Below are 9,423 nucleotides of genomic sequence, written 5' to 3'. Positions count from 1 at the left end.
TGATCTCAAACAAGAGTCACACTGTCAGCTTTGATCCGGAGCTTGATTCCCAAATCCACAGGACATGTGTAGCTGCTGGTTTTTTATATAGGCCATATGAGGACGGTGATATGGAGACACAAACTGCATCCACATTTCAATTGAACAGCTGCTCCTGGCGTCTGTAATCCACAGCTATGTTGACCTTTGCCTCCATCAACATTGGCATCAGCACCTCGGTGTGTGTGTGTCTCATGTTGCTTGCGTTGTGGTTTGACATCCAGTTAATGTATGCAAATGAATTCTGTTTGCAAGTTGCACATTTATACCAATGATTGTACTTTTATATTTATGTAATTAAAAGTAAAACCTATATGAAACAAGACGGGGGTTCCATTAAACACTGATATTTAATGATGTTCCTCTGATGTTTTGATATTCCGAAACCATCTGATAATGAATTACAATGCCAATGTTTATGGATATCGTACATTTTATGGAGAATGTGATATATATATATATATATATATACATTTGACTTTGGCTAGTTTCTCGGTTGTAATTTTGACTTGTGTGTTCACATGATCACTCTTTACAAGTCAGGACTTTTATAACTCCAATATTACAGCATAAAGTTGATCAATAATGAATAACAAAAAAGCCTGGCACATAATCCCTCTAAACCTACAGTTTTACACTTCCAGAGAGGGTGGAAGGTGGATATAAATACTTTCAGGCAGATACTTCCAGTCTTTATGCTGAACTGATCTGTATAGTTGATTAACCATTAAAAGTGATATATCTCAACTTATTAACTCTTTTATGGGGGACATCTCAAAAAGTGATACCATAATTAAATAAAACATGGTAACATGGTTCAGCCGAGTGAAAATTCATAGTAATAGTAAAATGCAAATAGTAATTGTAAAAACACGATTGAGCTGCATAACTGGCACTAACAGAAACGTTCAGTACCTTCAGGTTTAATATATCTGAGAGTTTATTTCACCAGCGGAGGTCAGACAAAGGCTCGCTGCGTCCCAGCGTCACATTTCAGAGTAAAGAGACACAAAAGAGGAGGGGGTTTTATTTATTTATTTTTACAGTTCTCTCTTTGATTATGATCATAAATGCTCTGCTGGTTTTTAGTAAGCCACTAATAAATGATAATTTTGGTAGCCTGCTCTACATCCAGTTTGCTGGAAGGACCTTGAAACAGCGTGGCTCGTTGGTAATGGGTCGATCAGGATGTTAGTCATAAAGGGGAGCCTGTAATTGCATTCATTATTGAAATGAGTCTGATCCCAGCAAATTATGCAGAAAAACAACATACATTATCTCACTGAACAGGGGGTAAGAGGAGTCTGTGTGGAGGAAATGTCTGTGCTCATCAGTAATTTTCTGTTTAGCAAGAAGGCTTGATTCGAGCGTTAGCAGAGACGTTCGGAGCAATTAACACCCACCGAGGATGACTTCAACTCGCCCTCTACTTCTGCTCGACCACTTTTGATCACTGGCGTTATTGTTTTGCTGGAATATCTGCACGTTGCCAGACGTTTAGAAAATAACTAGCCTCTGTTTCCTACAATAAATCACACAAAAATAAATCCATCTTTTACTGCAGCACAGCCAAATGCTGCTTTGAAGCCCGAAAGACTTTCCTGATTTACAAACAGTTACAGAGGGAAAACAAATTAAATGCATGTGTCTGTTCTTTGTTTTTCCTTTTCTTGGCGGGCAAACAAACCTTCATGTCACACTGTTACAATGTGAATGGCAAGATTATTCCGCGGGGAGACGGGACTGCAGTCAAACCTCCAGCAGCAGCAGGCTGAAGTGTTTCCTCTGGGTCCAGCCGTCTGAGACATGTGCCTCAATTCCTTCACTGCGGCAGAAACCTCGGACTCCCTGCCATTTGTCAAAGGCTGCTCACACTGTTTCTCTGCACCTCTCCTCTGCTTCCTCCCCACCACAGCAAAATATGAACACTGCTGTAAGGTACATCAGAGCATCTATCTGTAAATAGACACATACATCCACTAGTGTTCTTACCTTCTCTACTGAACTGCCTCAGAAAATGTAATCTATCTTCATGTTGAGATTGTCCCAAGTGATTTGGATGACACGCTGTCGAGTATCACGTTTTCTTTAAACATTGTCAAATTAAATACATTGTCTGATGGGAAAATGTGATGGGCATTAAACCGTTAAAGGGGCAGTAGGTGTGTGAAAGGAGGTCAATTGAGGTGCACTTTGTTTTCTTAAATGTTATTTTTCACACCATGTTCAACAAATGGTCAGCAGAAATATTTATTGACTTTAGGGATATAATAAAAGCAGAAAGAAATAAGGGAGAGCTGATGCAATATGCAACCAAAAACCAGAAATTTGGTGTGTTGCATTCAAGTATGAGGCTGCTATTTTTCTTACAAATCCCCTAAATAGACCCAAACCAAACAAAATTACATGATCAGATATTGTGTAACCAAAGCCTATAATGGTGTATTGTCCATTGTCGGACCCCGCATCGACATTTTCAATAAACATAGTCAGAGGTGGGCATTGTACTTTATTTTAAATCAATTCCACCAATTCTAGACCATACTGGTGCTATAAAATCTCTCTGAAAGTGTATATTCTTGACGATTTTTAAAGATGTGCACGTGAAGTGGGAACAAGTGGGTGGTTAAATGTGGTTGGGTACATTTTTCAAACCATATTCAACAAAAGGTCAGCAATAACTTGTGATATAGTGGGTTGCATTTTGCTGCATATTCAAGTTCTACCTTCAAGCTGGTCATTTTTTTCTTACAAACCCCATAAATAGAATAAAACCAACACAAATTTTCTTGTGTAGCCAAAACCTGATATGGTGTATTCTCCATTGTCAGACCAAAACATTTTCTTTTCTTACGGTAAACATCCTTACGATGTGAAATGGGCATGGTACTTTATTTTGAACCAATTCCACAAAGTAGTGCCATAAATTCTCACTTGTGCAACAAATGTGTATTAATCTGCATTGAATAATAGCAACAAAAACATACTGCAGTGCCCGGCCAAGTGTATATTCTTGTTTCTACATCTCTGGATTCGTTAGACATTGAACTTCAGCAGCCTTTTTACTTTAGTCAGAAATAAGGCGGCGATTACATTTGCTTGGAGCTCAACTAAATTAATTAAGATATTTTTCTCAGACTTGCGAGGTTCAGATCTTTGGAGCTGAAAAGAAAGATAAGGCAGAACATGCACTGCAGGCATACTGATGTCCAAAAAAATGTATAACGTCTCGAATGACTCTTAACATTGACTGACTCTTTGATATAGAAAAATAGATATTTTCTAAATGGCACAGAACCTGTGACTCTAAACGATGAATGTGTCAACACTTTAAATTTAGGTATTTGTATAAACTGCATAATATTGTTGTTAATTTCTCCAGTAGCCTCCAGTTGCCTCAGGCTCTGTACTCTCTACCCTCATGTCTTAACCTGGGGCAATAATACATGTAATCACTTAAGGATCACTTTTAACCCCCAACAACCTCTTCTTACACATTGCTTTCATGTGTTTCGAACATGGCCGCTGTTTTATTCCCCTGCTCAGGATGCACACGGGGACGTCTGCTGAAATTGCCCACATCGCTGTAATGAGGAGACCGCGATCCCCTGAATTCAAGTGTTGGAGTGGGAGAGTCAAGAGTCGGTGAGAACACAGGAAATTTACATGTATAGGGGAGCTGAGCCATCTGAGCGATGAGGCAATTACCTTATAACATCTGCTCCTTCAGTCACTGTGGGAGGAGAGAGAGAGGAAGCAAGGGGTTAATAGATAAGAGAGACTCACCATTTCTGCTAATGAAGTTCAATATGATCTCTTCCTCAGATTAGAATGAAGCGGCGTTAACAACTGCAGGGATGCTTCAGTGTCAGCTGGGCTTAAATGGAATAAACCTCACAGTTCGCAGCAGATAAAGTCAGAGGAATGGTAATCAAGCTGGAGGTGTGGAGAAAACCGTTTAGCTTGGAGCGCCTCGGCGACTCAGATCAAGTGCATGAAGTACATTTCAAATGGCTTTTCTTTAATTTTGGAAAAAAGAAATAGTTCCAGATTCCTCATCCACTCTACCAGAAGAATTATTACAATTTGTTCACAACACACTTTCATTATCATCTACTGACAAAATCCACAAACGTCTGTCTGTCTTTCTGTGTTCAGAGTGCATATTTCATGAACCGTTCATCTTATCGGCTTCACACATGGCTTATGCATTTTTAATGGCCCAGGGAAGTACAGTGTCAAATTTGGTTTCGTGATACGTTCAATATTACTATTGAATAAACAGTTGACCAGCGCTCGGACATCCTGTCTGCCTCAGTCTGATATGGTTTACTAAAAGTTATCAGATTATCAAAATGATCCTACAGGAGAGATATTATTGGTCACAGGCTGCCAGTGGTCGAACGCTGCTCTAGTTTATCCGAGGACGTGGATGAAGACATGTTCGACTTGGTCCACAGACTGAAGGTCTCCTAGATTTTGTTGTTTATTCAAATTTTTATAATATTGAATGCATTATTTATCCAGATCAAAACAAGCACTGCACTTCCCTGGGCCGTTAACAATACACCTGCCAAGTGTGAAGCCAATAAGATAAACGGTTCTCGAGATATGCGCTCCACACACGGACAGAAGTGGGTGGAATAAGTAGATGAAAAGTATTTGCAGTTCTGCAAAAAGAACACTAAAGTATTTTTCTAAAATATGAAGGTCTCTCGTTGGAGAAAATATGAGAAGATTTCATTTGCAAAATGTCATTATTGCAAATCAGCGTGCACAGCTTTGGTGCATGTCAAGGAGAGCAGCAACTCCAGGGATGATGGAACGTTTTTTCATCCTTTATGGACACTTTTTTTCAGGTTTTCTTAGTGTGAATGTGGAGAATAACCTTGTTTGCTAAGACCCCGGCAACTAAATGTGTCTAAATATAGACAAATTTGTTCATATTGCACCAAAGAGAGGGCCGCGCTGTATGCACTAATATCTTCTCCCATCTCTCTTCTCGATCATTTTCCCATTTTCATCTACACAAATACTCCCTCGCTTCCCCTCTGTCTGGAGAAAGATACTGCGGTTGCTGTTAAATCTGCTGACTGCACTATCACTGGCATATCAGCGCATGTCGGCCCTCCTGCCACAGCTCCCCGAGAGGCAGCTGAAGAAAGATGTGACTGAACCCTACACATTTGCACTGTTTCAGTGAGGCACAGTGACAGAGGAGAGGTGCAGAGCGATGGGGGGGAATCGCTGAGCGGATTCCTGCGAGGAGGCAAACCGGCTTCAGTCGTCTGCATTAGGACTTTTAATTGGTCTCTGTTTTTTTACTGTGCTGCATTGAAAGTAAAAATGAACCCCTGTGATCACAAAATCTGTCTCATGTCGTGTAAAGTGAGAGCAACAAAAAAGAGAGGGAGCCCGTGTTTATCCGGGCTCCCTATTAGGCAGCACGGCAGAGGAAGAAGAGATGAGAGGGAGGAAGGAGGGAAGGAAGAGAGAGAGAGGAAGGGCTGAGCTGGGAGTTTTTTTTTTTCTTCATGTTTTTTCTCTCCATACAGAAGTGCACGGGGAACTGGTCTCTACATGAGCCTGATGTGCACTCCTCATTATGCTAATAGAAGTCCCACGGAGGCTGCTTTCAAATGGTGGTGCACCAGGAGTGGATGGAGGAGAGGAAAGACACCCAGGAGGAAGAAATAAAAAATACAAATAATAGCAGAAATAACAGGTAAGGTGATGCAGCCCATCAAAGGATGAATGGGAATAAGAACAACGGAGATGCAGGCTCTTTCCTCTCATCTGTCATATTGCTTTTACTCCGCTCCCCACAGATGTGCACACAGACGGCTGTTAAGTCCAAGTATAAAATTAATGACACTATTATAAGGAGGGTTTTTTCCAACCTTCACCACAAACATGGGGCTGCTGCAGTGTCAGGTGCTATATCAGTCTGAGAGATTATCCTTATCCCATATACCAAAGACATGATAAATCTGCTGAGCTGACACTCACATCCTGAGAGTTCCTGGAATGAGAATGTGTCTTTGACATCCCTGCTAGTACAAGTGTCAATCAAAATAATATATTGATCATAATATACTCCAATAAAAATACAAGTTAAAAATAAGGACAAACAAAAGGGAACCCTTAGAAGCAACTTGAAGATCACACAGCATTAGAGAACAAATACAAAATTGAAAAGGGTTACAGACTGGAAAAGATTAAAAACAAGATCAAATAAAACATTATAAAATGATAAGTCTGTAAGATCAGAAAGTGTAAGGATGGACAGACAGACGGATGGATGTATGATCTTAATATCTAAAATGACTTGTATCCAGTGGTGGGATGTACTTCATTACTGTACCTAAATACATTTTGTATGTGTCTGTACTAGATTTATTTTCAGGTACTTTTACTCCACTACATATATCAAGCAAATATCTATACTTTCTACTCCACTGCATTTTTACAATGTATTGTGTTTCATGTTCACAGGCCACCCACGTAATGATGTAGTGTGTAGACCGTTGCATTGGGGTATAGGCTACACTCTGAAAGTACTTTTACTTTTAAGTATATGTAAGATCAGGTACATAGTTACTTTCACTCAAGTATAAAAAAATTTAAGTAGTGCTTTTACGTTTAATTGAAGACATTTTGTCTATTTATTTGTACTTTTACCAAAGCAAAATGTTTGTTTTGAATAGAAACCCCTTTGCAGGCTGGTTTATCGAGCATTGCACAGTGCAGATTGCTTGATCTGCTGTTGGAGGAGAAAATATTTTGCTGCTGACAAGGTTCTATTAAAATCTCCCATAAGTGATCGATCCCAGTGCAGGACTTTTAATCTGCAGCCCCCAACACGGCAGGATGGAGGATATTCATGCTTTGAGTAAATGAGCTGTGTGTATTTTAACACATAAATCTTCCTTGACCAGACGATGGCCCCATCAGGGAGCGCAGAGCATGATGTTGCATTTTATAATGTTATCCAGGGCTGCACCTTGCACTTCATTTGATAGAGCATTTGACACAGTTTAAACAAGCTGGTGAAAAGCGTCTGTCGTTCAGATTGATTTTAAGATGACTTCTGTGCTCGGAATATAAACACACAGGGTGAGTACGGTGTGCTTTGCTCTCTGGTTTACACAACACCTCTCAGAGGAGCATAGTAAAAAGGGGTGAGGAAGGTGAGGAAATGTTTGACATCAGCATTATCCGTGTGCCTGCTGGGCCAGTGTCCACCATCACTGTGGACACTGCAGATGCAACAGGAGAGAGGGTTTGTGTGCAATGCAGGAAAAATAAGAATATCAGAGTGATACCTCTGTCAAGGTCCAACAGTCCCCTTAATTTCAAGCTGCACCAAGTTTCATTCACTTATATATACTGTATATATATATATATATATATATATATGAGTTCCCTAAATGTTCCTCTTTCATCCAGATCTATAAATGATTCCCTGGAAAATCTGTGAAAATGTTGAAAAACATCTACCAAAGTTTTAAAAAAGTGAAAAACAAAAGCTTGGATCCAGACCAAAATTTGATGGGTTCTTCTCAGACCCCATACCATATCCTCCCACCAAGTTTCATTGTAATCTGTCAAGTTGTTTTTGTGTAATCTTGCTTAAAAACAAACAAACCAAGAAAGAAACTAAAGGATAAAACATAACCTCCATGCAGTATAAAACAAGGAGGAAAAAAGGAAAATGAATGTTTGAAGAAAAAATACAATCTGAGTTTGTCTTTGCTTCGGCTTTTGTTGTTGTTGTTTTTGAGAATAATATTGACATTTTGGGGAAATTACATTTCCATTCCTGTCTCCTGTTTTTACATGACTATGAGAAGATATTCTTCAATTTTTTTTGCTTAGAATTGAAATTGTATCTGTTGTTGTGGACTTAATACATTTTTGTAAACAAATTAACACTTCAGGGCATGTTTTCACTACCTTGCATTCATAATGTGCTTATTTTCCTTCTTCTCACAAAGGAATGAAAAAGGGCCGCCTACAGCTCATTCCCTAATGACAGCTCTTTGAATCCACTGGTTCTGATAATACTCTTCCTAAATAGGCTTTTTTTTCTCCATTGAAGACATTTCTTCATATCACAGCAGGGAGAAGCATGTGTGTAAATAGTAAAATGAATGACGGATGACTTCCATTCAGCTGCTTCAGTTTCAGGGTGCTGCCATTGTTCCCGCTGCCTCACTGTCACACTGCTGTGACCTTACTGGACACTTGAATAGAACCGAGTCATCCTTAATGTTATTAACTACTCCTGGGCACGTCACACTGATATAAGTCAAAATGCCTGCAGTGACAAAAGGACCTATTTGTGTCAGGACATTTTGGCCTTTTTTAATTAACTGCCTGCTTTTCAGGAGAAGGCGTCCTGGAGGGTTACTCCAAGTTACTACGGAAATGAATTACCTTGTTTTCTCCCATGTGAACGACACTCAATTATTTATGCGCCACTTCATACAAAGCTAACTGCATTCATTCTGCTAAAAATCACCATGTTAATTGCGATTCTATACAAGATATACATAATGTTCGTCTAATACAGACACTCTGGATTCTTACAAAGACATAGTGTATAGATCACATTTACTCATTAATTAGTCTTTATTCTGTCTCACTGAATTAAAACAGCTCCTCATAACAACTGCTGTGTAAAGCTTCCTGTTACCCACACACCATACGCCGAAAAGCCATTTGTGTGGGCGGATGTTTTTCATTGTTTAGGAGATGTAAGGTGAATTCTCTCGGGTATTTAGCAGCATTTATTAACACTACTACTTTGGCAACAACATAATATATTTGCTTCGCCAAGTCGTTTGAAGTTTTTGTACCTCACAGCTGGGAGCGTGCAGGCAGACTGTAATATTTTGGAGACTCGTGCGGAATCAAGGCCTCTGTATAAATGATGACTCATGCTTTAAGGCTTTGCACTGCTCCTTTCATTCCCATTGATCAAATGATGTAACAGTGTGTCACATCAGACACAAATGGCCACAAATCAAAGTTTATGTGCAATTCTTGCTGTAACAAAAAAAACAAGATCTTGGGGTGAAGAAGGCACAAGGCTCAGCTTTGTGTTCGATGAGCAAAGTTGGAAATAAACTGAAATATTGGAATCGCAGAGTGGAATTGTAGGAATATGAAGAATATCAAAACAGAGGGTAATACTCATGAGCTTCCAGTGTGCTGCTGCACTCTGCTGGTGGTACAGGAACAGTATGGAGTCAGTGTGTAATCTGATGGTATAATATGTCATAGTAAAACAATAACTGCACTTTAACTCTGGTTTAACTCTCCTAACTGTGCAATATTCATTGAATCTGTGCAATTCAATGGTTCATGTGCAATCCATTC

The sequence above is a fragment of the Hippoglossus hippoglossus genome, chromosome 15, assembly GCF_009819705.1.
Source record: "Hippoglossus hippoglossus isolate fHipHip1 chromosome 15, fHipHip1.pri, whole genome shotgun sequence".
Taxonomy (NCBI): Eukaryota; Metazoa; Chordata; class Actinopteri; order Pleuronectiformes; family Pleuronectidae; genus Hippoglossus; species Hippoglossus hippoglossus.
The sequence above is the reverse complement of the archived record's forward strand: the minus strand, read 5'-3'. Positions refer to the sequence as shown.